Source organism: Crocuta crocuta, unplaced genomic scaffold, assembly GCF_008692635.1.
Source record: "Crocuta crocuta isolate KB4526 unplaced genomic scaffold, BGI_CrCroc_1.0 scaffold118, whole genome shotgun sequence".
NCBI lineage: Eukaryota > Metazoa > Chordata > Mammalia > Carnivora > Hyaenidae > Crocuta > Crocuta crocuta.
Window position 1 is genome coordinate 7,139,538 of NW_027551558.1, and position 14,143 is coordinate 7,153,680.

Here is a 14,143-nt window from a genome sequence, read left to right on the forward strand (position 1 = left end):
GACGTGAAGCAAAGGAAAAGAGGCCAGAAAGTAAAACGGGTGATTTCTTAAACATTCTACTTCCTTTATTTTATTTTCACTCACAGTTACATTTAATGTAAGGATTTGTGGGGGAAAAAGATTTTTAACAGATGGAACTAGCAGATCTGGAAAAGTAAGTTTGACCATATTTTTGAATTACAGTTATTCAGAGGAATTTGTTTTTAGTTGTATGTCATTATTATATGCTGGCTTTTCTTCTGAGTTTGGAGATCTTATACATTTATAGAAGGCACAAGATGATGACTTTTGCAAAGATAGGTTTATAGATCTTGGTGTAGGTTAGGCTCAGGAGGGAGAACCTCTCCCTGTCTGCCTGCAGCCATCCCCATCCTTCAGCATTTATGTACAAAAATTTACTCTTCCTTTCCTTTTACAAAGTAAGGTTCAAACTTCTTAGTATGATATTTAGAGCCTTCTGCTATATTTCTTCAACTACCTTATAAGTTATCACTACCTTTGCCCATGTGTCAATCTAGAATGTTGCCTTAAATATCTTTTTTCTTTTGTGTTTTTGCTCATGAGTTTCCTTCTTCCTGACATACCCCCTCACCCTCTTCTGCCCATTAACATCCTACTCACTGTTAGTGCTAATCTACCTCTTCAGTGACGCCCTCTTGGATGTATTCTCCATCTTGAGATTTATTCCTTTTTCTCTATGCGCTTATTCCTTCTTGTCAGTCCCTTTCATCTGCCCTCCTGTATTGTTTTACGCAAATCTTTTTTCTCTAATAGATAACATTGGATTGTAGTTTATATTTACTTTATTCGCTTTGAAAACTAAATTATAGTAAATGTTCAGTGAATATGGAGTAAACTGTTAGATCAGACCTGGAATTTGGGGAGAGGAGGAGTGCAAGGCACAGGACGGGAGAGATCTTGTTGCCTGTAATCTAAAAACCTTGATCTGGTGAGTTTACTCCTCTTACTGTGTATTTAGTGTACATCATAACAACTTGGTATACTCTGTCTTCATCTGAACTTTTCCTGTACTTGCCTGTGTTTGCAATTACCACTCTAGACACACTGCATGCAGAATTAGTGTTTCTCCCCTTGTGTGCCTCAGACCAGCCACATCAGCTGGGAACTTTTTAGAAATAGAGATTCCTGGCCCCACTCCAGACCTACTGAATGAGAAACTTTGGAGTGGGGGCCCAGCAGTCTGTGTTAACTGGGCCTCCAAAATGTTCTAGTGCACATGCTCAAGTATGAGAAATACTGAAGATGTAGTCCCCACTTCTTTTATATTACCTACTCCATACCTGGAGACGTACGTTCTGTCCCTGTTCCTGAACTTCTTCTCTGGCCTTTGATTTACTGCAACCTTGATTTTTCTGTGGATAATTATTTGGCTTCCCTGTGAGAATATACCACTTCTCCTTAGTGAAGATCACTGGCTTTTATTCCTTCTTCTAGACTTTTTGAAATATCATCCCCTCTCCAGAACACATCCCTTTGTTTTACTTTGTAGCTTGAGGCCGACTTTTGAACATGCTGACTTTGAATGCATGTGAGACATCTTCATGGAGTTGTTTAATAAGCAGTTGGGCCACATGATTTGGAGTTCAGGAAGTCAGGAAAATTGAGGGAAGGTATTTAGAAACCAGTTCATTTTGTTGCACTCTGGAAAGTCAGAGAAGGCAGTTCTTTGTGCTTTATTGAAATAGCAGACTTCATTTCTTTCCTTTTTGTGGAAATATGTAATTACAGGGAAGAAAATTATTAGCAATTCTTTTAGAACACCTCCTTCAACTTGTACTCAAATAACTGATGTTGTTAAATCAGTCCTCTTTCTGTATTTTTGTTGCTATAACAGAGGATAAGAGAGAAAATTCTTTGTGATATTGAATTGTGTGGGATAGAAACTTTCCTTTTTAATAAGGTCAGTCTCAACATCTCTAAAGGCAAGGGAATCAAGAGCAAAAATGAACTACTGGGACCTCATCAAGATAAAAAGCTTCTGCATGGCAAAGGAAACAGTCAATAGAACTAATAGGCAACTAACGGAATGGGAAAAGGTAGTTGCAAATGACATATCAGACAAAGGGCTAATATCCAAAATCTATAAGGAACTCACCAAACTCCACACCCGAAAAAAAGATAATCCAGTGAAGAAATGGGCGGGAGACATGAACAGACACTTCTCCAAAGAGGACATCCAGATGGCCAACAGACATATGAAACGATGCTCAGCGTCCCTCCTCATCAGGGAAATACAAATCAAAACCATACTGAGATACCACCTCACGCCGTTCAGAGTGGCTAAAATGAACAAATCAGGAAACTCTAGATGCTGGCGAGGATGTGGAGAAACGGGCACCCTCCTGCACTGTTGGTGGGAATGTAAACTGGTGCAGCCCCTCTGGAAAACAGTATGGAGGTTTCTCAAAAAATTAACAGAACTCCCCTATGACCTAGCAGTAGCACTGCTAGGTATTTACTCAAGGGATACAGAAGTGCTGATGCATAGGGGCACATGTACCCCAATGTTCATAGCAGCACTCTCAACAATAGCCAAAACATGGAAAGAACCTAAGTGTCCATCAGATGATGAATGGATCAAGAAGATGTGGTATATGTATACAATGGAATACTACATGGCAGTGGGAAAGAATGAAATCTGGCCATGTGTAGCAACATGGATGAAACTTGAGGGTGTTATGCTAAGTGAAATAAGTCAGGCAGAGAAGGACAGATACCATATGTTTGCACATATACGTGGATTAGGAGGAAGTTAACAGAGGAAGATGCGAGAGAAGGGGAAAAATAGTTGGGGAGAGGGAGGGAGGCAAACCATGAGAGACTCTTGAATGATGAGCACTGGTGTTATGTGGAAACCAACGTGACAATAAACTATTTAAGAAAAAAAAAAAGGTCAGTCTCAGAGTGGGACATTACGAATATTTGTTATGCATTTTAAGTTTTAATATATCCAGGTATTTTTCTTACATATCTTCTTTTTCTCTTTAGTTTATTTAAATACGGATTCTAAATCATAATACGAAAATGTTAAAATGTATTTATAGTCATTAGGTTACAGGCTTAGCTGCTATAACAGAAAGTTAAAAACACAGTGATGCAAACACAACACTAGTGAAGTTTTTCTCTTTCCTGTAATAGTAGGTGGGCAGTCTACAGTGGGTGAGGGTCTGCCTTTTTTTTTTTTTTTTTTTAAGGTTATTTATGGTCCCAGGTTCTTTCCGTCTGCTTAGCAGTCTCCAACAGTATTGTTCTCATTTCAGGGTGAAGCCAAATTACTTCATAGGGGCATACCAGAAAAAGAGTAAATACCTTCCTTTGAGACTATGGCACATATTTTTTTAATGTATATTATTCTGCTTGTGTCTCACTAACCAGAACTTGATAACATGGCCACTCCTGATTTTAAAGGAGCCTATGAAATGCAGTCTCAGTTGATAACTCTGCTTCCCACTTAGAGCAGTGGGAGACGTTTTCTATTACTAAAAGAAAAGGAAGAAAGAATGAGTACTGAATGTCATTCTGCCACTCAGTACTTTGGGAGTATCAAGACCACTCTCATTCCTGATACCAAGTGCAATTTTGGTGATCCCCAAGACCACCCTCAGATTCACTAATTCACCAGAAGGACTCAGAACCCTTGAAAGCTGTTGTACTCATGGTTATGATTTACTCAGTGAAAGCTGTAGATCAAAACTAGCCAAGGGAAAAGGCACATTGGGAACACAGGTGGAACTTCCAGTTGTCCTCTCTCAATGAAGCCTAGGATAGCACTAACTTCTGGCAACAATGAATGTCAGTACACACAAAGTATTGCCAACCAAGGAAGTTTACCCAAGCCTTAATGTCCAGAGATTTTATTGGAGTTTGGTCATATAGATATGGTTGGCTGCCCATGGGCTGTCCTTTAGTCTCCAGTCTCTCAGTAAGTTGATAATACATGACCCAAAGTGTCCACCGTAAATCACATCATTAGACTATTTGGAGTGGCTCTTAGTTGCTAGTAAGCAAAGACATTGATCACAGGACATTCCAGTGGCTTAGAGATCACCTCCTAGGAACTAAGGGCAAAGGCTAGACCTCTTTTTGATAAGGTTAATTCTTTACTAGATAGCCACTTTTGTGGATAGGCACATCTTGTTTTCTGGTTGTATAGAGGGTTGCATAATATAAATGCTTTCATTTTAAAAGCTTTTTTTCCCTTAAGTGAATAGATGTATAAAATCATGTATGTTTTTAAAACTGCAGGAGACTAGACTTCGTTAGGTTCAACTATCCACAAATGAGCTAGTATCTGGCTTGTGACCTAGATCAGAGAGCCAGTTACCAAAGTTCATACTGTATCTGAATCTCTACTTGGGAGTAAGGGCTACTTACAGTTGCAGTCTAGATGGAGCTTATTTGTAGGACCTATTTTCCTCCTTTGTCCATTACATATATACCATACATATCTGGGAGCTAATATATCTCACCCAGACAGGTGCTGGATTTGAAGCATCTGTTTTGTTGAATTGTATTTGTCTGATTCAATTCAATATGAGTGGGGTTTTTTTTTTCCCATATGAGTGTTCTTTTCAGAAGCTTGTTGTATTGATAGGATAGTTAATTTTTCCCCTGAAGATTTGATGACAGTTTTGTACAAGTGTAATTTTGCATCACAAACCAGCAATGCAGCCTTACTGACAGCCTTTAGTCTTTCTACACTAGGAGGCAACTGTGTGCAAAATAATTAGTGTTTGGCCTACCTCCTCCACAGATTGTTGTGAAGATAAATGGTAAATGTAAAGATTCCTTTGAAAAAATATAAATACTATGGAAATGTAAAATGTTACTAGTGATATGTTTAGGTTTAGAGAACTTAAACCTAAATGTTAAAAATTTAATACTGCAAGGAAGGAAATAGATACCAGTTGAGGTGAATTTTTAAAAAAATAGTGGAAATAAAATTTTCTCTCCACTTTTGTTTTCTTTTCTCAGTTTTCTGTGTTAAACATGTAGTTCTTTTATCACTAGAGCACAGAAAACTTTTTAAAAAGGGACACCTAGCAAGACCAAATATTGGAAGCGTAACAAAGCAGTGTACAAACATAAATCATGACTTGGGTGAATAATAGGAAATTTCTTAAGAAAAGATGTAAAGATCAGACTCAACTTCTGGAAAAGGTTTATGTACCCAAGTCTATAATTTGTCGTTTAGACAGTGCCTTTGTATGTTGAAGCCACTTTTATTTGGTAGATTAAAGTTCTTGGATTTCTACTTTTTTTTGGTGTTTATCAAATGGTATCTCCTGGTGCACCTGGGTGGCTGAGTGGGTTAAATGTCCAAGTCTTGATGTTAGCTCAGGTCATAATTTATGGTTCATGAGATTGAGCCCCATATTGGGCTCTGTGCTGACAGCTTGGAGTCTGCTTGAGATTTTCTCTCTCCCTTTCTCCCTGACCCTCCCCACTCATGTTTGTACACGCTTTCAAAATAAATAAACATTTTATTAAAAGAAAAAATACTTTAAAAATGGTATCTCTTATAGAACAGGAATTGTTTTATTGCAGCAGAAAACATTCCTATTGGTAATAGGAAATGTCTCTGTATACTGAAGGTGAGGGAGCCAGGTTAAAACGTTTTTTAAAAGGGTCCTGTTAGGTTAGGAATAATAAATATCTTGACATTTAATTTTATATATTTTCAAAAGTATTTTAAATACACACATTGTTCTTAGGATGTAAACTGTCAGCGAGTATATGGTAAAGACTAGAGCCACTAGTTGTGCTTCTTGGAAATTGTCACAAGGGCACAATGTCCATCACTTAGGTGTCTGATTTTTGTTTTTAATAACTTGATGAGCATCTTTCAAAGTCAAAATATGGCGAGTGTGTTGGATAGGTCAAGAAGATTTTACTTACCTGGTTTATGAAATTCAGGAATCTCTTTTGTGCCCTTGTAACTTGAGCAGTCTGAGAGCTATACACAATGATGGTCTCTCTGGTTGAATCAGACCAAAACCTCAAAACAGCTGAATTTTTCTGTTTAAGTATTATATAAATAGCTATTTATCTGGTATTAAAGCCTTTACCATTTAAGGGCAAATAAGAGCACATTGGAGCAGGCATTGTCAAGTTGTGTTAGTGACTACATGCTAGCACTTCATTTACTTAGTCACTCAGAGGGATAGTACTTGGTCCTAGTAAATTAGTTCTGCAAATACTTTCCCACTGCCTTCTCTGAGGAAGAAGTCCCAGAAACTGCTATATAGATATCTTGGAGAAGTAGCCTCTCTACCCAAGAGTTGTACTACCCTCTTCTCTGTAGCTTACTGAACTCTGTGATCCCAGCTGCCTGTGGAATGTTTCCAGTGTCAGAAGTCCTTTTTTTTTCTTTGCTTATTCTTAGAAATTTCATTTACAAATTTTTAATTGTGGGGAAATCACATATAAAATTTATCTTTTTGACCATTTTTATGTGGACAGTTCAGTGACATTAAGCACATTCATATTGTTGTGTAATCATCACTACCATCCAGAATGCTTTTCACTTTATAGCTGAAACTCTGTACCCAGTAAACAGTAGCTCCCTATTTATTTCCATTCCTCCCCAAGCCCCTGGCAACTCCCGTTTTACTCTTTCTTTACGATTTTGACTAAATACCTCATAAAAATGGAATCATACAGTGTTTCTCTTTATTTCTGGCTTATATCATTTAGCATAGTGTCCAAGTTTCATCCATGTTGCAGTGTTTGTAAGAATTTTCTTCCTTTTTAAGTCTGAATTACATTCCAGTGTATGCATGTGGGGATAACATTTTGTTTATCCATTCATCCATCAATGGACATTTGGGTTGCTTCCACCTTTTGGCTGTGGTAAATAATGCTGCCATTAACATGGGTGTATAAATATCTCTTTGAGGCCATCTTTCAATTCTTCTTGGTATATACCCAGATTTTGGATCCTAAGGTAATTCTGTTTTTAATATTTTGAGGAACCATCATACTGTTTTCCATAATAGCTACCGTTGTATAGTTTCACCAACAGACCAGCAGTGTACAAGTGTTCCAATTTCTCCACATCCTCACCAACACTTTCTTTCTGTTTTTTAATAGTAATCATCCTGATAGATAAGAGGTGGTACCACATTGTGGTTTCGATTTGCATTTCCTTAAAGAACAGTGATGCTGAGCATTTTTTCATATGCTTCTTGGCCATGTTTTTAAAGAGAAATGTCTGTTTAAATCCTTTGTTCATTTTATTTTTTTCTTAATGTTTATTTTGAGAGAGCACGCACACTCATGTGCATGAGCAAGTGGGGGAGTGGCAGAGAGAGAGAGAGGGAAAGAAAATCCCAAGCAGGCTCCACACACACCACAGAGCCCAATGCAGGGCTCGATCTCATGACCACAAGATCACGACCTGAGCCAGTATCAGGAGTTAGACACTTAACCAACTGAGTCACCCAGGTGCCCCTAAATCCTTTGCCCATTTTAAAATCGGTTTATTTTTATTGTTTTTTTTTAATGTTTTATTTATTTCTAGGAGAGAGAGAGACAGTGTGAGCAGGGGAGGGTCAGAGAGAGAGGGAGATACAGACTCTGTAACAGGCTCCAGGCTCTGAGCTGGCAGTCAGCACAGAGCCCGATGCGGGGCTCGAACCCACGAACCGTGAGGTCATGACCTAAGCGAAAGTCGGACGCTTAACCGACTAAGCCACCCAGGCGCCCCTATTTTTATTGTTAAATTGTAGGAATTCTTTATATAGTCAGGATATTAAATATCAGATTAGATGATTTTAAAATATTTTCCTTTGTGTGGGCTACCATTTTACTCAGTCGATTGATTGTGTCCTTTGCTGCACAGTTTTTAATTTTGATACAGTCCAATTTATTTATTTTTCCTTTTGTTGCCTTTTTTTGATGTCATACCTTGCCATGTTTAATGTCGTGAAATTTTTTTCTATGTTTTCTTCTTGAAGTTTTATTGTATAGGTCTTTGATCCATTTTGAATTAACTTTTTATGTGGTATAGGGTAAGAGCCCATCCTAATTCTATTGCATGTGGATATCCAGTTTTCCATTTTCTTTGGCAAAAAGACTGCTTTTCCGTATTGAGTGGTCATGGAGAAGTCTTGTTAAATACACGTGTCCCTTGAATACCAGTTATTAACACTTTCTTAATTGTTAGCAGAGAATTGATAGCTGACTAAGAAAGGGACCTTGAAGAAGAAAAGATGTTGAGTATCGGGTAAGGAGCCAAGGGTAAACTTGTTTTATTTCAGACTTGACTAGTGTGATGGTCTGGGTGGCCACAGGGTGCTTTCTTTGCATTTGTGTCATAGTCATTAATATACTACTATAATATGCAGATTCATTCATCCATTGCAAATTCATTCTGCACCTATTTCTGAAATAACTATTGAATGAAGATAAACCAATACATGAACATACAACTACTGTAATGAGACTGTAAAACCTACTCAGAGTCAGTTTCATTACTTAATAGCCAATATATTTTGGAGTTACAGACCTGGAACCAACAGGTTAACACTAATGAATATGTAATTGGGCAGTTCCGTGATAGGTTGTGGAGATTTTGCTGGTGTGTGTTTAGAACCCTGTAATGTTAATAAATTTTCAAGAGGTGGATGAGATGCCACTTTTGCATGAAAATGATTGTTTCTGGTGATTAACATTGTTCTGTGGGTAGATGTTAAAGTCCACCAGTAATCATAGTAAAAAAGATAGGATGAATTTTTTTGTTTGTTTCTTAGTGGGATTTGAATAGCTTCTTAAATGCACATTGGAGGTCCAGAGTGAGCTGTGTGCTCCAGCAAAAGATGAAATAAAGTTAGGGGGAAAGGTATAATAATAAGTAATTTTGATACATTTTTACATAAGTACATCCTTCTTCCGACTCTTCATAGGGTTTTTTAACATCCCTGTTAAGGGAATGGAAAAGTCAGGAGATCTTTAGCATCGCAAGGCATTCAGGGTCCCTGAGCTCATTATAGATATAGCTGCTGTACCATTTGCCTTAAACGTGCCTGATCTGGCTAGCTCTTAGTCTGTGTTGATGCTGGGGTCTGGGCATGACTTCACTGACAGCCTCTCATTTTGTTGGTCTTTATAATTTTATTACTTGAGATCTAATAGGTGAGTTTTAGCTTTTGAATCTTTCAGGGAGTGGAACATTTCCAGCCTCTTCTGTAGTCCCCTGTAGGAACGCAGAATATAGCCAGAAGTCTTCAGACTTAGTTTTTGGTTCATTAGTTTCGGTTTTCAGTCTTTTTTCAATTTGAGCTTTTTCTTATTCAGACCTCAGATAATTTAAAACTAGCAAACTTTAGCAAAGCAGTGTTGCTAAAATTGAAGCGGGTTTATAGAGTGAAACCTTACATGCTTGCTGTTTTACCCCACTTTGGTTTCTTCCCTGCCACATTCATCCCATATATGCAGTACATAGTTCCACAGGGATTCTACTGAGCACTAATCAGTCAAGCTTTGTTTTATAGGTGAGGAATGTGAGGCTCAGTGCTCTTGGACTCATCCCAGTTCATACAGATAGGCAGTGGTAGAACTGGAATTAAAGCCCAGATCTTGTGTCACTAAATCTATTACTCTTTCCATTATGTTCTACACCATGGATAGTGCATTCAAAATAATGATATTGTGTACTTTATAATCTTCAAAGAGTTTCCACACATGTTGTCTCATTTGATTTTCACTCTGTGACTTGGTGCAGTAGATTAGTATAATGGCAGCTAATGTTTATTGAGGGCATACTCTAAATGCAAGGGTAAAGGTACATTTGCATACATGAGTTCATTCTTTATCCATTTTTTAACTAGTTTTTAAAAACCCAGCAATTGACTTCCTGCACTGATGCTGCTGGGTAAGAAGTCCATAGTTAAGCATGTTATTTCAGGTTGTGCATTACACTTTCAGAAACATTTATCACTTTCCTCAAGGTCATCAAGCACTGTGGGACTAGGTTGGGAACCTAGTCTGCAGTAGTTTCATTTAGAAGGCAGTTTTTATTTATAAGTGTGACTTGATAATTGGATGACTTGTTGATAAAGGGCATTCTCTTAGTGAGCAGGGTTAGTCAGGAGGAGATGTTTTAAATTGGAAGGTTGTTTGGAACAGAGAAGAAGAGAACAGAGCATATGTGTTAATTTTGAAGGTCAAATTGTGGTGTCCTGACTTACTGTTCTCCTCCATTCTAGGGTAAGTCCTATTTGAAGAAGCAAAGTAGTCATCTAGAGTGGAGAACTAGTCCCCTGAAAATGTCTTGAGAGGCATAGGTCCTTTTTGAAGCTCTGTACTGGTTAGCAGAAACATAAGCCCTGACTTCATAGCGTACCTCTTTCTACAAATAGGTTTTTATGTTGTTTCCTGATATCACACTACAAAGAAAGCACTGTAGTGTTTAGAACCTCCTAAATGACTTACATTTAATCCTACCTGTTGGATGGTTCTTGTTGTCATCAAAAGTGTGTAACATTTACCAGTCTGGTCTGTGTACCATTTTGCAGAGAGGGAGGTATCATATTTCTGCCTGTTGAACTCTGACAGAATCTGACTGATTCTTTGGAGATATGTTTTAAAATAAAAGCAATGGCGGTGCCTGGTTGGCTCAGTCAGTAGAGTGTGTGACTCTTGATCTCAGGGATGTGAGTTTGAGCCCCATATTGAGTATAGAGATCACTTAAAAATAAAAGCTTAAAGGGGCACCTGGGTGGCTTAGTCGGTTAAGCGTCCGACTTTCACTTAGGTCATGATCTCGTGGTTCGTGGGTTCGAGACCCGCGTCGGGCTCTGTGCTGACTGCCAGCTCCAGATACAGAGTCTGTATCTCCCTCTCTCTCTGACCCTCCCCTGCTCACGCTGTCTCTCTCTCTCCTAGAAATAAATAAAAATATTTTAAAAAAAATTAAAAAAATTAAAAAAAATAAAAGCTTAAAAAAAAGAATAAGTAGATAAGATGAAATATACAAGGTAACAGTTTCAAATATAGATACATTGTTATACTAGAGACATTATTATTGCTACCTTGCTTTATCTTTTACATAGAAGTTCATTTTCTTTAGTCAATAAAAACTTGTTGACTTTTTATCATATGCAAGATAAATGGCTATTTTGTATACATAGTATGTTCTTCATATTTTCATTCTGCAATGTTTTAGTATGAGAAAGGGGAAGAGTGTGAGTCTAACTGAAATAAGTGAAGTATGAGCAATCTTTGATGCTGTGTACATATGAACAGAAGTCTGATAAGCCTACTTATTACTTGCTTCCTGTCACCTGGGTCTCTCGCTTATTGACCTTACAGTTTAGGTTGTCAGGGAGCTTTGTTGCATGCCAGGTTGGTCTGTTACTGCTCTTTGTAAGCATCTTAGATGTGGGTTATGTAGTTTTCTCTTTGTCTGGGTCTTTTTTTGTCCTCCGTACTCTCCCTGCCTGAAATCTTCCCCTTAAGTTCGTTTGTAGGGCTAGTTAGTATTTCCTTAACTGGTGCGCATTTCTTTTTAGATTGTAAAATTTTAAAACTCCTTAAAAAGCGTCTATAATTTCATTTATCTCAGTACTGCTTAGTATAATAATACGGTGCTTTATACACTAATATTCCATTAGCTTTGATCTATAGGTAGTTTAATGTGGTCTCTCCTATACACATCTGAATTATTTCTTAGATGCCATAATTACCTATGCTATCAGAAGTAACGTACAGCTGTCTACTGAACTATCTAGTATCTCTTGTCTGACAAGAATTATACAGCTGTTGTCTACAACAGTGACAGGGCTGATAAATTGCCACTCCCAGTATTCAGCAAACACCAGATTTAGTTAGGTTTTTACCCCAGTCCACTGTCATAGGCCATCTTAGTCTATACAGATTATTTAAATGAATTTGATAGAACTAGTTGCCTTAAGTTTTCTCTGAATAAGTCCAGGAGATCTGCATAAATAAATGTAGAGCATCAAAACTGTTACATAATGTGATTTCTAAAATTGAAGTACGTTGCTAACGTATATGGATATAATACTAATTTTTATATTTCTTTTTTTTTAATTTCCAGTCTTTATATGTGTGAGAGAGAGACAGAGTGAGCAGGGAAGGGGTAGAGAGAGGGGGGGACACAGAATCCAAAGCAGTCTCCAGGCTCTAATCTGTTAGCACAGAGCCTGCCGCGGGGCTGGAACTCATGGACCATGAGATCAAGACCTGAACCAGAGTTGAATGCTTAACCAACTGAGCCACCCAGGCGCCCCTATATTTAATTTCTGAAAATAGTCTTCTTTGTGTCTTGTGTAGAGTAAAAGAGGGAACTGTGAAAGAATTTTAATCTAAAATGGAACCAGAGGATTTGAAATGGAGGATCTCAGGCATATACCCTCAGAGGAATGAACTTAAGAACTGAGGGACTGATTTTCTCTAAATGCCTAATTTACAGAAGATGGAGACTTCTCTCCTGACCAGTGAATGTCCGCCAGAAATCTCTCCCCATCCTGAAGCCAGTGAACTTACTGCTTGTATTCCAGCTGGGCTTCCTGCTCTTTTTAGTCCTTGCCCATAAATACAGCCCACCCCAAACCCTTAACAGGCTTCCCTGTACCTTGCTACAGCAAGAGTTTCCCAAATAGGAATTCCTTTGCTATTCTTAAATAAATTCAGTTTCTGGTAATACAGATTTTCCTCAGTTTTTCTCTTTGTTTAGATGGACACATATCTAGTAGTCAACTACCCAAACCTAAAGACTCAGGCAATATAGTAATTGAGACTCAGAGAGATGGAAGTATACCAGGGATCAGCAAAACGAGTTAGTGGCACAGCCTAGACTAGAAACAATTCCTCTTACCTCTACTCTTTTATTCATAATCCTTTGATTCTCTTATGCTGTATATTATGCTACAAAGAATAACAGATTGACTGTCATTACTGCACTTTTATTGTCAGTATTTAACATTGATTAACCCAGATATTTATTGTTTTCCTTGCTGCATTTTTCTGGTATTTTTGACCTTCCAAGAAAGTTTTTCTTTTACCTGAGGGATAACTTTTAGGATTTCCTGTAGTACAAGTTTGCTGGTGGCATTAGCTTCTGTTTTTATTTGCCCCAGATACCTTTATGTTGTCTTTCTTGACTGATTTTTTTTTCTGGGTATAGAATTCTAAGTAAGTAAGTATTTTCTTTCTGTATTATCTTCTGGTACTATTGTTTCTGTTGAAAAGACAGCCATTATGTAATGGGTCCTTCTTTGAATATTTTGAATGGAATCTCTCTGTTTTCCCCACCCATGGCAGCTGTTTGTTTCCTTGAACATATGTCTTTAACTGGGTTAAAATCAGTATCTGGAGTCTCTGTAGGTCTGTTTATTTTGTTTCTGTTGATTTCTCATGTGATCTTACTACTTTGTGTGCCTGGTTATTTTTATTTGTATGCCAGACTTTATATTTTCAAAATGTTTTTCAGAAACGTGAATTTAGGATGTTGTTAGGGTGTTTACATTGCTTCTGCCGATGCTTTAGAGCACTGAGCAGTCCGGGATCATTTTTTTTTTTTTTAAATAATTCCAGTGTAGTTCATGTATAATATCGTGATTCAGGAATTCTATACATTACATGATAAGTGTACTCGTTAATCCCCTCCCTGTTTCACCCATCCACCTCCCCTCAGGTAACCATCAGTTCGTTCTCAGAGTCTGTTTTTTGGCTTGTCTCTTTTTCTTTGTTTTATTTCTTAAATTCCACCTATGAATAAAACCATATGGTATTTGTCTTTCTCTGGCTTATTTCACTTAGGTTAATACTCTCTAGCTCCATTCATGTTGTTGGAAATGTTGGAAAATTTCATTCTTCTTTATGGCTGAATAATATTCCATTCTGTATATATAAACCACCTCTTTATCCATTTATTTATTGAGGGACACATGGGCTGCTTCCATACGTTGGCTCTTGTAAGTAATGCTGCAGTAAACATGGGGGTACATATATCTTTTCAAATTAGTGTTTTCATCTTCTTTGGTTAAATACCCACTATCAGAATTACTGGATCATATAATTTATTAAAAATCATACAATTTATTTTAAAACATCACTTAATTTTTTGAGAAACTTCTCTACTGTTTTCCACAGTGGC